The sequence below is a fragment of the Lampetra planeri genome, chromosome 52, assembly GCF_965212315.1.
Source record: "Lampetra planeri chromosome 52, kcLamPlan1.2.h2, whole genome shotgun sequence".
NCBI classification, from domain to species: domain Eukaryota; kingdom Metazoa; phylum Chordata; class Hyperoartia; order Petromyzontiformes; family Petromyzontidae; genus Lampetra; species Lampetra planeri.
In genome coordinates this window covers 766880-787474 of record NC_136158.1, presented here as the reverse complement: position 1 = coordinate 787474, position 20595 = coordinate 766880, and the positions used below count along the sequence as shown (strand labels likewise).

At 54.3% G+C, this 20595-nt stretch overlaps 1 long non-coding RNA gene across 1 annotated transcript; it reads right to left on the bottom strand.

Annotated features, from left to right (window-relative positions):
• Positions 1–7361: 7361 nt before the first annotated feature.
• On the bottom strand, positions 7362–19862 carry LOC144734636 (uncharacterized). The gene is made up of 2 exons (XR_013588530.1): positions 19500–19862; positions 7362–8483 (listed from the first exon to the last, which is right to left on the bottom strand). It is a non-coding gene; the product is annotated as an uncharacterized LOC144734636 (long non-coding RNA).
• Positions 19863–20595: the final 733 nt, after the last annotated feature.

The window sequence follows — 20595 nt, the reverse complement described above, 5'->3', positions numbered from 1 at the left end:
ATCATCACTATCATCCATCACCATGCATCATCATCCATGCATCATCATCCATCATCATCACCATCCATCACCATCCATGCATCATCATCCAACCATCATCACCATCATCCATCACCATGCATCATCCATGCACCATCATCCATCACCATGCATCATCATCATCACTATCATCCATCACCATGCATCATCATCCATCATCATCACCATCCATCACCATCCATGCATCATCATCCAACCATCATCACCATCATCCATCACCATGCATCATCCATGCATCATCATCCACGGATCATAACCCATCCATACATCACCATCCACCATCCATGCATCATCCATGCATCATCATCATGCATGCATCGATTAAGGCAGTCCCATACCTGCGTGAACAGTTGCGCAACTTGGCGGCGTTGCAACTGAATCGCTTACACGTGGACGTCCGAGCAATCGGGTGCGAGCAATTGCCCGACAACCTCCCAGCACCGACTGACCGCTTCTGTCTCATCCGCAGTGCAGGATTATCCTCGTAGCACACGTAGCTACAACACGTGTAGTAGCTACTACACGTGTAGTAGCTACAAATGCTACGGGCCCAGCACTTTCAATGGCCCCGCGCTAAATGCTTTCAAGCTATCAATTCCGGTTCAGTGATTTTGCACTTGCTCTATTACTATAGTACTATACCGCCTTCAACTTTTACGAACGACTGGGTGTTTTAGGTTAGCGATTTGTCGTATTATCTGGGCTGTATAGCAAATTAAAAAATACAATTACTTTACGATGCGAGTTAAAAATATGTTTTAATATTTACGTTTTTTTTTGTATTTTAGGGCCCCTTTATAACAACATTTGCTCCAGGCACCCCTGCTTCTTACCTCGCACTGCTCCACGTTGGAACTACCTCCACCATTCTCCACGTCTATTGTCCCCCCCCCCACGCTTTTATAATATCGCCTCTCTCAAATATACATTTCCACACGATGATGATGACGATAAGCCGCTGCGTTGAGCTATCATTTGTGATTGCCGGGGTCGCTTCTGAAAAAAATCTCTGCACATCTCAGTGATTTTTATTTTATTTAACTTTTATTAATTTTAATGTTTTACTTACGTGACTTTACCGAAAAAACCTAAGAATATGAATCTCAGTGGGCCTTACCTGCCAAAAAAAAATTAGTTAATAGTTTGTATCAATCACCTAAGGAACTCCGACTTAAGTTAGTTTTACACGTAGGCTTTTAAAATCTGGCCGTCGCCTGATGAAGCTAGTTGTAATTACTGGCGAAACGTGGTACTCAAATTGTAAATGTTGTGGCTTGGTTCTTCAACACATCCGGTTAGTGCTGTACTAGTGACGAATTGGCACGTTTTGTTTAAGTGACACATCTTATTAATTGGCTGTATCGGGTGGTGGCGGGCTAAACGACACCCAACAAAAAACCTCTATCATAAACACTTTACCGACTTAAGTTATCACGATTCAGCCTTCACCTCCACTACTTACCACTGCCCTGTACATCACCACCACCACCACCTCCCACTACCCTGTACATCACCACCATTACCACCACCACCTACCACCACCTACCACTACCCTGTACATCACCACCACCACCTACCACTACCCCGCACACCATCACCACCTACCACTACCCTGCACACCATCACCACCTACCACCTACCACTACCCTGCACACCACCACCACCTACCACCTACCACTACCCTGCACACCACCACCACCTACCACTACCCTGCACACCACCACCACCTACCACCTACCACTACCCTGCACACCACCACCACCTCCCACTACCCTGCACACCACCACCACCTACCACTACCCTGTACATCACCACCACCTACCACTACCCTGCACACCATCTCTGCAGATTACTACTACCCTGCACATCGCTTTGGGATTGAAGTGTCAGGAACGCATCTCTCCCCCCTTTCCCCTCCCTCTCTCACCCCGTACATAAACCGAGGGGTATCTCTGTACCTGCAATTACTGGGGGGAGATTTTGCCCGCCGGTTGCTAGCTGTACAACAACAACAACAATAATAATGATGATGATGATGTTGTTGAGCGCTCTGGGGGGGAAGAGGTAACTCAGAAGCCTTCCATGCCCTGCCCTCGTCGATTTACATCGCTCGGACCGACCAAACAAAAAAAACGACCACAGCGACACTCGCATGTAGAGCTGTGATGATGAGTATGGGGCGTTGCACTCGGCTGGAAATAGCTCGGGGAGCGGGGTGTGTAGGCGATTGGCGTGGAGACTACAGCCCCCAGGCACAGGTTCCACGTGTCCTCATACTTAATTTGGAGCTTTCGTGACGGCAGGAATTAATAGCATTCTCAGGAAGAACGTAATCAACCAGGTAGGGTGTTGACTGTTATGTTATCCGACTCTCTGTTGTATTACATTACATTTCTAAGTATACTAGATTTGTGTTTCTATTTCATTTATACCTGATGACGATTGCTTGTGTTGCAATCGAAACGTCGTATGCTCGTATTTAGTTTATTACTTTCTCTTTATACGTGACTCCACATGTCCTCGTCGTCATGAGCGCTGCACGTAAACTCAATGACAGCGCGGCGGTTGCATCTCACAGCACAATTATAGCACAATTATATTATTGGGATGTCACCTGAACACTTCCAGTTGAAAACTACGATGCATTTAATTTTTATTTTATTTTACCAGGTAGGGCCTACTGAGCTGTATAGCTCTTTTTTCAGAAACGACCAGGCCACAAGTGATATTTTGATGTTTTAATTGATGATGTTTTAATTTAGTTTTCTTTTTAATTTATTTTATTTAGTTTTTTACCTACGTGACTTTAGAGTATGGATCCTTGCAGTCACGAAAACTTCAAATCTAGAATTAACACAAATGATAGCTCCACGAAGTGGCTTTTATTGCAGCCTAATTCTCCAAAACGCGTGGTGATGCTGATTCTAAACGTGGAGGGAAAACCCGGAGGACCCGGAGAAAAATCCACGCGACCACGTGGAGAGACACGCAATCTCAAAATACACAGACGTCGGGCTCGAACCCACGACGTCCTGTAGACCAGGCGAGGTGGCTAACATCTCGTCACACGCCATGCGTGTTGATTTAGGGGGGCACTCACTATTTTGGGGGTCACTCACCAACACCTTAACCTGTGTGTGTGTGTGGGGGGGGGGGGTCATGACGGAGCCGCTGCCTGAGAAGGTAGGAATGAGATCATGTGGTTATTTTAGTTCATTAAAGGTTGGGACTCACAACAACAACAACAGCAGCAGCAGCAACCGCCACAACCAATCTCCCCGTTGATGATGGGAGACACCTGGGGCTGCCTTGTTCTGGGCTGTCCGGAATGAGATTCGCAAGCTTCGATGGTGAGAAGAAGACGAAGAGGAGAGAAAACAACGGCTACGTTACGTTTGGGTGGCATGGTCATCACTCGTAAATATATGTATATAGCAGCGCCTTAATCCAAGACGCTTTACAACAAGTATACAATGGTGGGATTATTAAAAGTGTCGGTGTAGTTATGGTGGCAGGAGGACAGGTGGTTAAGGAGGGGTTTGGGTAGTGACAGGGGTAGTGAAAGGGGTAGTGATAGGGGTAGTGACAGGGGGTAGTGATAGGGGTAGTGATAGGGGGTAGTGATAGGGGTTGGGGTAGTGATAGGGATAGGGGTAGTGATAGTGAAAGGGGTAGTGATAGGGGTTGGGGTAGTGAAAGGGGTAGTGATAGGGGTAGTGATAGTGAAAGGGGTAGTGATAGGGGTTGGGGTAGTGAAAGGGGTTGGGGTAGTGACAGGGGTAGTGATGGGGGTAGTGATAGGGGTTGGGGTAGTGATAGGGGTAGTGATAGGGGGTAGTGATAGGGGTAGTGACAAGAGTAGTGATAGGGGCTGGGGTAGTGACAGGGGTAGTGATAGGGGCTGGGGTAGTGATAGGGGTTGGGGTAGTGATAGGGGTTGGGGTAGTGACAGGGGTAGTGATAGGGGCTGGGGTAGTGATAGGGGTTGGGGTAGTGATAGGGGTAGTGATAGGGGTTGGGGTAGTGATAGGGGTTGGGGTAGTGATAGGGGTTGGGGTAGTGACAGGGGTAGTGATAGGGGCTGGGGTAGTGATAGGGGTTGGGGTAGTGATAGGGGTAGTGATAGGGGTTGGGGTAGTGACAGGGGTAGTGATAGGGGTTGGGGTAGTGATAGGGGTAGTGACAGGGCTTAGAGAAGGTCTGTTCGCAGCTGGGGGTGGTGGAGGCAGGGAGTAGCAGCAGGATCGGCAACGCGAGTGGTTTCAAGGGAAGTGCCGAGCCATCTCGTCGTGGTTGACGCTGGTCCTTGTGTGTGCAGGGGGGGGGGGTGGAGTGGGTTCCGCTGGCGGGGAGCGAGACGGGAACGACGGGCGCAGGGTGCCTGACGCCGCCACTTTGCGGTCGATGGGGCTGGAACGTCATCACCAACGCGTTCAGTGCGCAGCGCCCGACTCTTCACTCCCAGGGTTTCTTTTCTTCCCACCCCCCTCCACCTTGCTCGTCACCAGTGGGGCTTTAAAGTCGTCAGCCGGCCCACGACGCCGCCGCCGCCGCCAGCCTCAGGGCTCTGCGGTCGCTGCGAGACGCGAGCTGGCTTCGTTTTGCGCGCGCGGGTGGCAGCGATGTCCATCGTGGCGAGGTGAAGCTTCCTCCCCTCGTACTCGCCACAACCCCCTCGCCTCCAGATGAGCCACGGGCGGCTACGTACGGTGCGAAAGAAGTTCAACGTACATACCCCCCAGGTCACGCTCTTGTAAACGAGACTCCCAAATCTGTGCCCTTGAGAATTCGCCCCGGAGGAGGGGTGGGGTTGGGGTGGGTGTAAAACAACATCAACTTTGAACTCGCAACTTGACAACACTCGGGCGTGACGAAGGCAACGATGGTGCCCCCCTCTTGGCGAAGCGAAACATCTGCGAGGCGATGGTGCGAGACCGCCGCCGAGTGGGGGGCACAGCGCGCTCGTCAGCCACGGCGGCGCACGGAGATTCCAAACTAATTTTTTGTTTTAAAAACTTTCTTTGGTACTTTTACAAAAATAGATTTTTATTCCCATCGCTCGTCGTTCGTTCGCACTCTCTCCGAGAAACGAGTCTGCGCGGTACACGTTGACATTTTATTGTTTTTTTTATTGCTGGTAGAGTGACGCAGCTGCGTGTGTGTGTGTGGCCAAAGGAAACGCGAGTTTGTCGAGAGGGGAATCTGACGGCACATCCATTGGGGGGCCGAGGGAGCGCGTGAACGTGATTCGGATTGGAGGTCTCCGCCCTCACAGTTCTCTCCACTCTGTCGAGATGGCCAGAGTGTTGCGGAATTTTTGACCACGTTTTTTGGCATTACCTATAATTGGCCAATAGCACCTTCATTCGTAGAGCACCGCAGAACTTGGGGGGAAATTTGTCACCGGCTCACCACCTGGCTTTGCCGTCTTCCCCGCTTGTGCTGTGGTTCCTCCTCGCGCCTCTGAGTCGCGGTCTATCTCTCTCCTCTCTGTTCGAGAGCGAGCGAATGAGTAGTGCATGGCGGCTGCACTTATAAGCAGTGCCGGATTATCGTAGTAGCACAAGTAGCTACGTATGCTACGGGCCCCGCACTTTCAAGGGCCCGGCGCTAAATGCTTTCAAACTATCAATTCCGGTTCAGTGATTCTGCACTTGCTATATTACTATAGTACTATACCGCCTTCAACTTTTACAAACGACTGGGTGTTTAAGGTGAGCGATTTGTCGTATTATCTGGACTGTATAGCAAATGAAATACAATTACTTTACTATGCAAGTAAAAATTGTACGTGTTTTAATATTTACGTGCTTTTTAAATTTAAGGCCCCTTTATAACAAATGCTACAGGCCCCGCACTAGCTGAATCCGGCACTGATTTGAGGCAACATCTTTTCACAACGGCGAGCGGCACACGCGCGGCAACTGTTGCCACTGACAATTGCCCTGAAGTTGCTTCCCCCCCCCCACCCCACTTTGCTCGAGTTTCCAGCCAGAGGACCCGAATGTCAAGTGAAGGGCCCAACAGCCAGTGGCGTCAATTATCGGGCAGCGTGCAGGGACGGTTGTGAACTCCACACACCATGGCGCACATCACCTAAACTAAACTATTTTTGATTATATTTCACCAGGTAAGGCCAACTGAGCCGTGTAGCTCTTTTTCAGAAGCGACCTGGCCATCACAAATGACAGCTCAACGAAGTGGTGGCTTATCACGTGGACATTTATAAGCAGCCAAATACTCGTACATGCGTGATGTTGATTATAAATGTGGAGGGGAAAACCGGCGGACCCGGAGATAAACCCACGCGATCACGGTGAGAGAGAGAGACACGCAAACTCCAAATATAGTGCAGGCGGGCGGGCGGGCGGGCGTCAGGTCAGGATCGAACTCACGACCTCATGTATACCAGGCGAGGTAGTTAACATCTCATAGCCACGTGGCGCTTTGCCGGAGGGGGGCCACGCGCCGGGCTACTGGGGGTGGGGGGTGGGGGGTGGGGGGTGGGGGGGCAGAAGTTTGGACGGAGCGCCCCCTACCCGCACCACCCACACCCCCCCCCACCCACCTACCCACACCTACACCACCCACACACCCCCCCCAAACACCCACCCACCCACCCACACCACGCCACTTTAACTCACAGTGCGACCTCGCGGGGTTTTGGCGACCAATAATTATCCACCCGACACAGCCAATTCGTCAGGGGCTCTAAGTCACGTGGACAAAACGTGTCAACTAGTTAACAGTTCAGCAACTAACCGGTGTGCTGGAGGGTAAACGTGGTGGGTGTACTCCCCAACGCAGCGGTTAGCGATGAACTAACCTCGCTAACGCACGCGACGCCACCAGCAGGTGCCTTGCACCCCCTTCCCTCGCCTCCTCCCCATCACCCGGCAAAGTTGTTGCGTCCCCTCCCTGTGTGCGTTTAGCCCCGAGATGAAACTAAACTAAGATTATTCAACTTGATTTTATTTTATATAAAAAAAAACCTGGCGCTAATCCTGAGTGCCGACCGCTCGCCTCTCACCCCCCCACCCCACCCCGAGTCTAACCCCCCCACGGTGTTTGACCTCTGCTGTTGGGACCACTTTGCGTCGAGTGCAGTGTTGTGGTGCGAGTGATGCGATGGTTGTTGTTGTAGTTGTTGTGGATGGTCCAGGTTGCTGTTCTTGTGTATTGTTGCCTCTGCTGCTTTTGTCATCATCATAGCTGTTGTTGTTGTTGTCATCATCATAGCTGCTGTTGTTGTTGTTGTCGTCATCATAGCTGCTGTTGTTGTTGTTGTCGTCATCATAGCTGCTGCTGTTGTTGTTGTCTTCTTCGCATTGTCCTTGTTGCTACGGTCGATGCTGTCGGTGGTGCTGATGTTCTCGCTCACAGCTTCGTGCCGTCTGGAGTGTTCTCGCGCTGTGTTCGTGACCTGAGGCCTTTGCTGTTACTGCTCTTGTCCTTACGTGTCGCTGTACCTGCCTGCTTGCTGTCAACAATGCTGCTATAATTCGTGATGCTTTAGGCTGTTCCTCGCCGATGGTGTTGATGTCTTTGCTGTTGTTGTTGCTAATCCTTGTTGTCGATTTCTGCTGCTAGCTGTTGTTGCTTGCGACGCTCATCGGAGTGGGGTATCGGGCAACCAACCACGTTCTGTCGGCGTTGAAGCTGTTGGTGCTGCTGTAGCTGCCGCTGCTGCTGCTGTTGTTGTGCTTTTCCGTCGCTGCTATGCGACCGCGTGCTGTCGGTGCCGACACTTCTCGTCGCTTCCGCGGCTGTTGCTTTCGTTGTTGTCATCGCTACGCGTCGCCCGGCAGAGTGGTGTTGACGCAAACCATAATCTACTGCTGTGCCTGCTGCTGCTGCTGTTGCTGTTGTGCTTGCTGCTACTGCGGTTAGAATTGCTGTCACTTCTTTTGCCTTTGTTTGTGGCTGGTGTTGTTGTTGTTGTTGTTTGTGTTTGTTGTTGTTGGGTAGCTGCTGCTGCGTGACCGTGTTCTGCTACGTGTTGATGCTGTTGTCACTGCTGCTGATGCAGGTTGTTGTTGGTGGTGGTTGTTGTTGTTGTTGTTGTTGGGTGGCTGCTGCTGCGTGACCGTGTTCTGCGAAGCATTGACGCTACTGTCGCCGCCGCCGCCGCTGCTGTAGGTTTGTTGTTGTTGTTGTTGTGCTGCTGCTGTTGTTGTTGTTGTCGGTGCCACGCGGGCGCTCAGCACAGCGGCTTCAGGGCCACCATGTTCTGCGCGGAGGTGAGCGGGAAGTTGAAGCCCTTCTGCAGGAGGTTGCCGATGTCGGCGCAGCAGCTGATGCAGGCCGTGAAGGGCGACACGAAGATCCAGAGGCAGGCGCAGAAGAAGCCGATGGGCCAGGCGATGAAGATGAGGATGACGAACCACAGCAGGCCCCACAGCCACGCGCAGTTAGCCATGTCTACAACACACCTGGGATGTTACCTGAGACACACACAGCACACACACACAGCACACACACACAGCACACACAGCACACAATAGTTAGCCATGTCTACAACACACCTGGGCTGTTACCTGAGACACACACAGCACACACACACAGCACACACAGCACACACACAATGACAAAGTGTAAAGATTCCCTCTCCGTATAGTCTTTAACAGACCGTTGGGGCCAGGTGATGTTAGCGAGTAGCGCCTATAAAGGCCGGGACGACACACGAGGGGTGGTGATGGCGGTGGTGGCGATGGTGGCGATGGTGGTGGTGGGTGGCCAGCACGACGCCCGCCCGCCTTTGTCTCCCCAATGCCGATGTTTACACACCGCACCCAGGTAAACATTTAAAAGGCCGAGTCGACCTAGGGGTGGCCCAGGACCGGTCCAGTGGGAAGTGAACTCGGGCGGCCGGGTTTTGTGGCGCGCGCGTGGGGGTGTGCGACGGCCACGTATAATAAAATACTAATAAAAGTGTAAACACAACAACAACAACAGATCAACAGATCACCACATCAACACCACCACCACCGCACGTGCGCATCGCCATCAACCCACACGGCTTGCCCCGTACCCCTGTACAACTTGGGTGTTCAGGTCCATACGACGTGCAGCCGTTTCAATGCGGGCAAAATAAAATTGTCTGTTCGTGTTTCTCCCTTGCGATGGGACTTTGTAGGTGAACGTTGGAATTTTTAAGCGGCACGGGGTCACCAACGAGGTGTGAATGTGGTCTGTGGTAAGGTAGGGCACCGATAAGGGGTTGACAGCTCTGAGTGTGTGGGGGGGGCAGGAGACTGCAACCTGTCAACACCACACGTGGGCATGATGATCACCGCACTCTCTCAGTGCTTCCCGATCACCCGCGTCTTGCCAGGGAGCCAAGCCCACTGCGCTACCCATTACACGACGTGTGAGCAAGGGTAATACTAGTTCACTCAGCCTTGTAGAATTGGGGAGAGATGGGGAGAGATGGGGGGAGATGAAGGCTCATCCCCCCCCACCCTCAACTTTGACTCCTTATGCAGCTTATTCAGGGACTCACGAACTTCCAGTGGCATCTACATCTGCAGAACGTGAAGAACCAGTGGCATCTACATCTGCAGAACATGAAGAACCAGTGGCATCTACATCTGCAGAACGTGAAGAACCAGTGGCATCTACATCTGCAGAACGTGAAGAACCAGTGGCATCTACATCTGCAGAACGTGAAGAACCAGTGGCATCTACATCTACAGAACGTGAAGAACCAGTGGCATCTACATCTGCAGAACGTGAAGAACCAGTGGCATCTACATCTGCAGAACGTGAAGAACCAGTGGCATCTACATTTACAGGAGATTTTCCAATTTTTAAAGCCGTTCCCCGTGTTTAGTGTACACGCCGTACTACACGTTTGGAATCGACAGGAGAAAAGTTGAACTTACGAACAAATCGACTTACGAACAGACCTCTGGAACCGAACTTGCTCGTAAGTAGAGGAGTCCCTGTGGTCCAGTCAACAGGCGTTGGCACGGCACATTGAACACGAGCTGCGGTTTTAGCTCAAAGTTGACTGCAGCCTGTGGCCGGAGTACGAATGCAGAAGTAGCCGGCACGAGGCCGGTCCCTGCGGTCCCCGGCTTCTCGCTTCTACTTCCCCCCCCCTCTCTTTAGCAGGCTCGGTCGCTGTTCCGACAAGCGCCAGCCTAGTGAACGAAAGGATAACGATGGCATGTGCTCGGGACAACTTTAGGCTAACGTTGGTTTAACGTTGGCATGTGGTTGGAGCAACGCTGGGACGTGGTTGGAGCAACGTTGGCATGTGGTTGGAGTGACGTTGGGCCAACGGCTCCACGTCTATGGGGGGGGGGGGGGGGTATAGCGTTCCGCCGTGTACCAGATACACGTGTCCACCCCTGCCACTGCCCATGACGATGACAACACGAGGCCAAGGTTACAGGCGGTGGTCGAATCATCGCCATGGCGACCAACCAACACCACCCCACCCACACCACCCCCCCACACACCACCCCCCCATACAGCCAAACCCTTGCGACCATCGGAGGGGGCCCTGGAGCCGGGCGCACCGCCTCTCACGTGAGCCTTGGGGCGCAGGGGCCCCTTGGACACAAGAGAGGGGGAGGAGGGAGGAGGAGGGGGGAGGGAGGAGGAGGGAAGAGTAGGAGGGGGAGGAGGAAGGGGGAGGGAGGAGTAGGAGGGAGTAGGAGGGAGGAGTGGGAAGAGGGAGGAGGAGGGGGGAGGAGGCGATCGGCATCTCGACCGCTCGGCGCTCGCGGGTTGTGGGAACCGCGAGAGCGACGCGTGACCGACCCGAGAAGATCTTGCCGTCGGTTTTTTGTTTGTTTGTTGTTGTTGTTGTGTTTAGTTTGGCGGCCCTTCCTCCCCGCGCGCAGCTCCGATTGGCCACGGTTGGCCACGTACGGTGCGAGAGAAGTTCAACGTGCAAGGACGCAGCCGCCGTTTCGAGTTGGTGTCACGTTGACGGCGGCGTGGCCAGCCTCTGGCACCGAGTGACCTCCCCCCGTTCGCTTGGCCCTGACCGCGTCACCCTGACGAGGCACCCTGACCGCGTCACCCTGACCGCGTCACCCCCACGAGGCACCCTGACCGCGTCACCACCAGCGTGGCCGCGGTCGTTGCTAGCCAATCGCCGCTTTACGACGGTCTGCCTTGAAGCGGCCGTTGTTTGAAGAAGGAGGAGGAAGAGAAGAATCCGTGGCTGTAAATGTCACGGCCACCACCACCAACACGAGCCGCCCCTTGCCACCGAAAGCGATGGGTCCCAACTTGGCAGCTGCCGCGGCTGCGTGGTGCGTCAGGTGCCACGGCCACCACCACCACCAACCCACGCGTCCACATTTTTGTCCAAAACAAACGTCTCGCTGAAGTGGGTCAGAGTGGCTCGGGGATAATGGGGGGTGATGAGGGGTGATGAAGGGTGATGAGGGGTGATGAAGGGTGATGAGGGGTGATGAGGGGTGATGAGGGGTGATGAGGGGTGATGAAGGGTGGGTTCATGATGGCCCTGTCCAGCTCACAGAGCCCGGCACTGTCGGCAGACTCGCTCCGTGCTCCGGGTGCTCGTGACGGCCTCGTAAAGACACGGAGGCAACTCTGGCGAGCGAGTCCCCTGGCATCTGAGCGCGAGTTTGGGAGCGCGAGTTTGGGAGCGCGAGTTTGGGAGCGCGAGTTTGGGAGCGCGAGTTTGGGAGCGCGAGTTTGGGAGCGCGAGTTTGGGAGCGCGAGTTTGGGAGCGCGAGTTTGGGAGCGCGAGTTTGGGAGCGCGAGTTTGGGAGCCACCCCCCTCGTGCCCCTGGCCGGGAGGCCGATGCCCCCCACGAGACTCGCTTGCAGCTGAGACTCGTTCTAGTCTCTTGGGTGATGATGAGCGAGTTACGTTCCACCCCACTCCCTGCGCTAAGCATGACGAGCAGTCTGCAGGTCTGCATTGTGTGTGTGTAGATTAGTAGTAGGTGTGTGTGTGTAGAGTAGTAGTATGTGTGTGTGTAGAGTAGTAGTAAGTGTGTGTGTGTAAGTAGTAGTAGGTGTGTGTGTGTGCGTAGAGTAGTAGTATGTGTGTGTGTAAGTAGTAGTAGGTGTGTGTGTAAGTAGTAGTAGGTGTGTGTGTGTGTATGTAGAATAGTAGTAGGTGCGTGCAGTGGTTATAGCGCGCTGGGCAACGAACCTGTGCCACACGAGTTCGATTCCTGCTCACGGCCAACACCATGTGACGATTAAATGAAACGGTCCTGGGCCTCCCCTAGGTCGACTCAGCCTCAAACGAGTACCTGGTGCGGTGTGTAAAATCGCCGCTGGGGAGACAAAGGCGGTCGGGCGTGGTGCTGGCCATCCACCCCCTCGTGTACCGTGCCGGCCTTCATATGGTTGCTGCTCGCAAACAGCACTTGCCCCTACAGTCTGTTGAGGTTATGGAGCGGCCAGGGAGGGGGACATCTTTAGCTTTGCGTGCGTATTTTACTTTACGATGTTTGTGTAGCGAGCTGTGTGTGGAGTGGGTGGGTGTACCTCCTGTGGAGCTGTCGCCCGTGCGTGTGGTGCGTGGGTGGAGTGAGACACCTCCCAGGACCCAGTCGGTCACCACGAGCCAAGAGAAGGAATCCCCCTCCACCCCCCACACACTTACAGTCACGGTAATGAGATGTTAACTACCTCGCCTGCTATACAGGAGGTCGTGGGTCCAAACACGACCCTGCTGTCTAGTTGGGGTTTGCATGTCTCTCTCTCTCCATCATCACAGTGGCTATGAGATGTTAACTACCTCGCCTGGTTTACAGGAGGTCGTGGGTTCGATCTTTTGGAGTTCGCGGTGTCTCTCTCCATCTCTTCCCGTTTTTCTCCGGGAACTCCGGGGTTTTCCCCCTCCACGTTTCAGAATGAACATATCACGCGTTGGCTGCTGCTATGTCCATCTCCGCGCGATGCCGATGAAGCCACTTCGATTGCGACGGCAAAGTCGCTTCTGGTTAAAAGCGCTCGGTGGGGCTCTCTCAGCTGGTCACCTAAAAAGAGTTCAGAATCAGCGAGCGGGTAGAGGCTGCCCCAGGCTCGCGGCTCCTCTCTTGCGAGAGGACGTCCCCCTGCAGAGGCGGTTGTTGGGCCGGAGAGCGCCGACTGACCCCCCCCCCCCCTGGGCACGGCGAGAGATGCAACTCGCATCGACGACGATGCCGCTCCACGTAACACGGAAACAAGACGACTACAGACTGTCCACCGTTGGGCGCTGTTAATCGGAGAAATAACAAGAATTATAATCAAGATAATGATCAAAGTGTCAGCCTGTGACTCCGCGCCACCGCCGCACGGCATCTACTCATCGCTCTCATTAGAGAGAGAGGACGACTCGGAGAGAGGACGACTCGAGAGAGAGGACGACTCGAGAGAGAGGACGACTCGAGAGAGAGGACGACTCGAGAGAGAGGACGACTCGAGAGAGAGGACGACTCGGAGAGAGGACGACTCGAAAGAGAGGTCAACTCGGAGAGGACGACTCGGAGAGAGGACGACTCGAGAGAGAACGACTCGAGAGAGAGGATGACTCAGAGAGGTTAACTCAGAGGACGACTCGAGAGAGAGGATGACTCAGAGAGGTTAACTCAGAGGACGACTCGAGAGAGAGAGGACGACTCGAGAGAGAGAGGACGACTCGAGAGAGAGAGGGCGACTCGGAGAGAGGACGACTCGAGAGAGAGGACGGCTCGAGAGAGAGGACGACTCGAGAGAGAGAGGGCGACTCGAGAGAGAGAGGACGACTCGGAGGGAGGATGACTCAGAGAGGTTAACTCAGAGGACGACTCGAGAGAGAGAGGACGACTCGGAGGGAGGACGACTCGAGAGAGAGAGGACGACTCGGAGAGAGGACGACTCGAGAGAGAGGACGACTCGAGAGAGAGGACGACTCGAGAGAGAGGACGACTCGAGAGAGAGGACGACTCGAGAGAGAGGACGACTCGAGAGAGAGAGGACGGCTCGGAGAGAGAGGACGACTCGAGAGAGAGGACGACTCGAGAGAGAGGACGACTCGAGAGAGAGGACGACTCGAGAGAGCGAGGACGGCTCGGAGAGAGGACGACTCGAGAGAGAGGACGACTCGAGAGAGAGAGGACGACTCGAGAGAGAGAGGACGACTCGAGAGAGAGAGGACGACTCGAGAGAGAGAGGACGACTCGAGAGAGAGAGGACGACTCGAGAGAGAGAGGACGACTCGAGAGAGAGAGGACGACTCGAGAGAGAGAGGACGACTCGAGAGAGAGAGGACGACTCGAGAGAGAGGACGACTCGAGAGAGAGAGAGGACGACTCGAGAGAGAGGACGTGGCTCGGAGAGAGAGGACGACTCGAGAGAGAGGACGACTCGAGAGAGAGGACGACTCGAGAGAGAGAGGACGACTCGAGAGAGAGAAGACGACTCGAGAGAGAGAGAGGACGACTCGAGAGAGAGAGGACGACTCGAGAGAGAGAGAGGACGACTCGAGAGAGAGAGAGGACGACTCGAGAGAGAGAGAGGACGACTCGAGAGAGAGAGAGGACGACTCGAGAGAGAGAGAGGACGACTCGAGAGAGAGAGGACGACTCGAGAGAGAGAGGACGACTCGAGAGAGAGGACAGCTCGGAGAGAGAGGACGACTCGAGAGAGAGGACGACTCAGAGAGAGGACGACTCGAGAGAGAGGATGACTCGGAGAGAGGACGACTCGAGAGAGAGAGGACGACTCGAGAGAGAGGACGACTCAGAGAGAGGACGACTCAGAGAGAGGACGACTCGAGAGAGAGGACAGCTCGGAGAGAGAGGACGACTCGAGAGAGAGGACGACTCGAGAGAGAGGATGGCTCGGAGAGAGGACGACTCGAGAGAGAGGACGACTCGAGAGAGAGGACGACTCGAGAGAGAGGACGACTCGAGAGAGAGGATGGCTCGGAGAGAGGACGACTCGAGAGAGAAGACGACTCGAGAGAGAAGACGACTCGAGAGAGAGGACGACTCGAGAGAGAGGACGACTCGAGAGAGAGGATGGCTCGGAGAGAGGACGACTCGAGAGAGAAGACGACTCGAGAGAGAAGACGACTCGAGAGAGAGAGGGCGACTCGGAGAGAGGACGACTCGGAGAGAGAGAGAGGACGACTCAGAGAGAGGACGACTCGAGAGAGAGGACGACTCGAGAGAGAGGACGACTCAGAGAGGACGACGAGGAGGGACCACAAACGAGGAGTGGGGAGGCAGCAGCAGCAGCAGCCACGTGGTGAGGATCCGGTGCCAAATTCCACCACGACCCCTGTACTCGGTGATGTATTATGAGCATCATTAAAATACAAATCATAAAATGTCATACTGTTTAGTGTTGTTCATGCAAAGCTGCATCTCAACTCTGTACAAGACACCAGATATATTTGTAGCCCCTCGCAACAAAAACAACGACCCTTAAGTCATCACCTATAATAATCATCTTGCGTAATTATTACGGTCAATCATGAACTTAATCATTATTCTCACCATTATTGACACGACCACCACAATCACGTTTTAAGTTTCAGCCATCAGCATCATCAGATAAACCAATAAACTATATCATCTTCATTCGTAACACGCCGGTTATCAGAGTAATTAATCATTAGCGTCATCATCATCATGACCACTACCACCATCAATAATCATTGTAATAATAATCACCATCACCAATCACCGTCACAAACACCATCATTGTTATGAATACGATTAATCACTGGACTCATCGTTATCATCAAGTGATCATTCGTAACCACCAACAACGGTAAACAATCATTATTTATTGCCTGGAAACCATAAAGCTCACTAGCACTAAACTCACCACACAGCTCACCCACACCACCACTAAACTCACCACACAGCTCACCCACACCACCACTAAACTCACCAAGCAGCTCACCCACACCAGCACTAAACTCACCCACGCAGCTCACCCACACCACCACTAAACTCACCACACAGCTCACCCACACCAGCACTAAACTCACCACACAGCTCACCCACACCACCACTAAACTCACCCACGCAGCTCACCAACACCACCGCTAAACTCACCACACAGCTCACCCACACCACCACTAAACTCACCCACACAGCTCACCAACACCACCACTAAACTCACCACACAGCTCACCCACACCACCACTAAACTCACCCACACAGCTCACCAACACCACCGCTAAACTCACCACACAGCTCACCCACACCACCACTAAACTCACCCACACAGCTCACCAACACCACCACTAAACTCACCACACAGCTCACCCACACCACCACTAAACTCACCCACACAGCTCACCAACACCACCGCTAAACTCACCACACAGCTCACCCACACCACCACTAAACTCGCCACACAGCTCACCCACACCACCGCTAAACTCACCACACAGCTCACCCACACCACCACTAAACTCACCACACAGCTCACCCACACTACCACTAAACTCACCACACAGCTCACCCACACCACCACTAAACTCACCACACAGCTCACCCACACCACCACTAAACTCACCACACAGCTCACCCACACCAGCACTAAACTCACCACACAGCTCACCCACACCACCACTAAACTCACCACACAGCTCACCCACACTACCACTAAACTCACCACACAGCTCACCCACACCACCACTAAACTCACCACACAGCTCACCCACACTACCACTAAACTCACCACACAGCTCACCCACACCACCACTAAACTCACCACACAGCTCACCCACACCACCACTAAACTCACCACACAGCTCACCCACACCACCACTAAACTCACCACACAGCTCACCCACACCACCACTAAACTCACCACACAGCTCACCCACACCACCACTAAACTCACCACACAGCTCACCCACACCAGCACTAAACTCACCACACAGCTCACCCACACCACCACTAAACTCACCACACAGCTCACCCACACTACCACTAAACTCACCACACAGCTCACCCACACCACCACTAAACTCACCACACAGCTCACCCACACCACCACTAAACTCACCACGCAGCTCACCCACGCAACTCACCCACCCGTCGTGTGTTCAAAGGCGGCCGTGCAAAGATCCCAATCGGAGGATTTGCCGTGTCGGATTGTGCACCCACAAAGACAGAACAAGATCCCCCGTGTAGCCTCAACAGACTGTAGGGGCAAGTGCTGTTAGCTAGCAGCAGCGATGAAGGCCGGCACGGCACACGAGGGGGGTGGGTGGCCAGCACCACGCCCGGCCGCCTTTGTCTCTCCCCAGTGCCGATGTTTACACACCGCACCAGGTACACATTTGAGGCCGAGTCGACCTAGGGGAGGCCCGGAACCGATTCAGATCGTCTCCAGTGTTGGCCGTGACCGGAAATTGAACTCGGGTCGCCGGGTTCGTAGCGCAGCGTAGCGCCAACCACCAACGCCTCCACCCACCCCCGCACCCCCACGCACCCCCACGCATTCACATTTGGACAAATTGCCCGGAATGCGACCCCCACCTCATCTCATCGGACCTCGCAAGCTAAGCAGGCGGTGAGCCTGGATAGTGCTTGGATAGTGCTTGGGATGGGCAAAACTAAACTATTTTGAAACAACTCTTTTTTAAATTTGTATTGAAAGCTTTCGTGACTGGAGGGATTCATCTTCTTGGTTCTTTCGGTAAAGTCACGTAGAATACTTTCGGTAAAGTCACGTAGAATTCTACGTAGAATTCTACGTGACTTTACCGAAAGAATTCTACGTGACTTTACCGAATATTTTACCAGGTCTAAGGGTCCAACCCCGCTGTGTTTTTTTTTTCAGAGGCGACCTGACCATCACGAGTGACAGGCCACAACAATCATCATCATCGTCGTCGTCTTCACGTGACAATGTAAAGCAGCAGCCAAATTGTCTAAGCGCGTGACGTCGATTCTAAATGTGGAAGGTGGGGAAACCGGAGGGTGCGGAGGAAAATCCACGGCACTACGGGGAGAGAGCGAGACGGAGAGAGACGGAGAGAGACAAGCACGATGGCGTTAGCCCCAGGTGCTTCTAAATCCCCCACCACACCACGACTCCCCACACCCCACGACTCCCCACACCCCACGACTCCCCACACCCCACGACTCCCCACACCCCACGACTCCCCACACACCACGACTCCCCGACACACCGAGGGCTGACGGTGGCTATTGCCCGCTGCCGGATTAGTCGGTACACCGAGTAATTCGCCTGCCGGGGGGGGGGGTGCGACTCTAAACCCGTAGAACGCCAGCAGTACAAAGATCCTCCCCGTGTCGCCTTTAACAACAGGGCTGTCGGCACGGCACACGAGGGCGTGGAGTGACCAACACCACCCCTACGCACGGGGCGCAAGTCGAGGACTACGCACGGGGCGCAAGTCGAGGACCACGTAGGGGCGCAAGTCGAGAAGAACGCACGGGCGCAAGTCGAGGACAACGTAGGGGCGCAAGTCGAGGACTCGCGTCTGGGGTGGGGGGATGTCAGCGGCACAACGCCGCCGCCGCTCCGTCGTATACCTAGACAAATATGATAAAGGGTCGTTGTCCGAAACGTCGCCGATAATACATTCAGCACACGGTGTTGTTATTGAGGAGCGCGTAGAGCAGGGGTCGGCAACCAAAATAACAAGAAGAGCCATTTCTTTCCAATTCGGTACAAAATTCAGAATTTCAAGAGCCGCAATGCATCTATGTACATACTGTACATATCGTCAAGAAGCAGCCCGTAAAGAGCCGCATGCGGCTCCGGAGCCGTAGGTTGCCGACCCCTGGCGTAGAGTGTTGTTGTTGTGCACCATCACCAGCATCACCAATTAATGTGTTTGTATGTATGTTGAACTTCTTTCGCACCGTACGTAGGCAACCGCGCTAATACAAACTAAACAACAACAAGAAGCGGTTCACTTGTAAAGGGGACGGGGTGCGTCCCCCCTCCCAACCCACGCCTCTCAACGCCGAGTCGAGCAGGGCTACGGGGCTTGGTTGTTGTTGTTGTTGTTGTTATTGTTGTTGTTATTGTTGTTGTTTACTTCACCGCACGGGTTCAGTGCGCGTGAGTGAAGCGGTTCGTGTTGGCACTGGTGACGAATCGGCCACGTTTCTGTCGCCGTGACAAACCTCACCGATCGGCTGTGTCGGGTGGCGGCGGGTTGGACGACACAACGTGGACACATCCCCGCGATCCTACCCAACAAAGAGACTCGGGTTGTGGACGTCAACGCTTGGACGCCGTGTGGCCCGGAGAGGGAGGGGGAGGGGTGGACGCGCACCCAGCTCACCCAACTCACCCAACTCACCCAACTCACCCAACTCACCCAACTCACCCAACGCACCCAACGCACCCAACGCACCCAACGCACCCAACTCACCAAACTCACCCAACGCACCCAACTCACCCAACTCACCAAACTCACCCAACTCACCAAACTCACCAACTCACCAAACTCACCCAACTCACCAAACTCACCCAACTCACCAACTCACCCCGGACACTTTGCTTGGAGCGAGGAGTCGCGTCGACTTCGTCTTGGCGCCTGGGCAGCTGAGAGAGGCCGAGTCGCTGGGAGGGTGGACGGTGTCCTCGTCGAAGTGTTTCCTCTCGGTGGCTGGGAAGAAGGGATCGAGGCTGGGTGTCGACGGAGTGGCGAAGTTGGCCGCGTGGCTGAACGACTGCGAAGCCGGGAGACTGCTGCTGCTGCTGGGGGCTGCTGCTGCTGGGAGCGGCTGCTGCTGGGAGCGGCTCTGCGGGTTGGGTTCGCGTCCGACGCAGGAGGAGGCTGCGAGTTGGGGCGAGCGGGAGAAGCGTCTGCAGGGCAGGGGCGCTGGGGGGGGGTAACGACTGGGCGAGGCCGGGGGGGGAGGGGTGAGGGGAGGGGTGAGGGGAGGGGTGAGGGGAGGGGTGAGGGGAGGGGTGAGGGGAGGGGTGAGGGGAGGGATGAGGGGAGGGGTGAGGGGAGGGGTGAAGTTACGCGTTCGGGTGCAGCCTTGGTCACGCGCTTCCACGTGGAGTGGGGAAGACGGGTGGGGGGGCAACGGGAGCATGAGAGGATGATGGGAGGATGGGGTGATGAGATGATGAGATGGTGTAGAGGATGATGGGAGGATGGGGTGATGAGATGGTGTAGAGGGTGATGGGAGGATGGGGTGATGAGATGGTGTAGAGGGTGATGGGAGGATGGGGTGATGAGATGGTGTAGAGGTTGATGGGAGGATGGGGTGATGAGATGGTGTAGAGGTTGATGGGAGGATGGGGTGATGAGATGGTGTAGAGGTTGATGGGAGGATGGGGTGATGAGATGGTGTAGAGGTTGATGGGAGGATGGTGTGATGAGATGGTGTAGAGGTTGATGGGAGGATGGGGTGATGAGATGGTGTAGAGGTTGATGGGAGGATGGGGTGATGAGATGGTGTAGAGGATGATGGGAGGATGGGGTGATGAGATGATGAGATGGTGTAGAAGATGATGGGAGGATGGGGTGATGAGATGATAGAAGGATGATGGGAGGATGGGGTGATGAGATGATGAGTTGGTGTAGAGGATGGGGTGATGAGATGGTGTAGATGATGATGGGAGGATGGG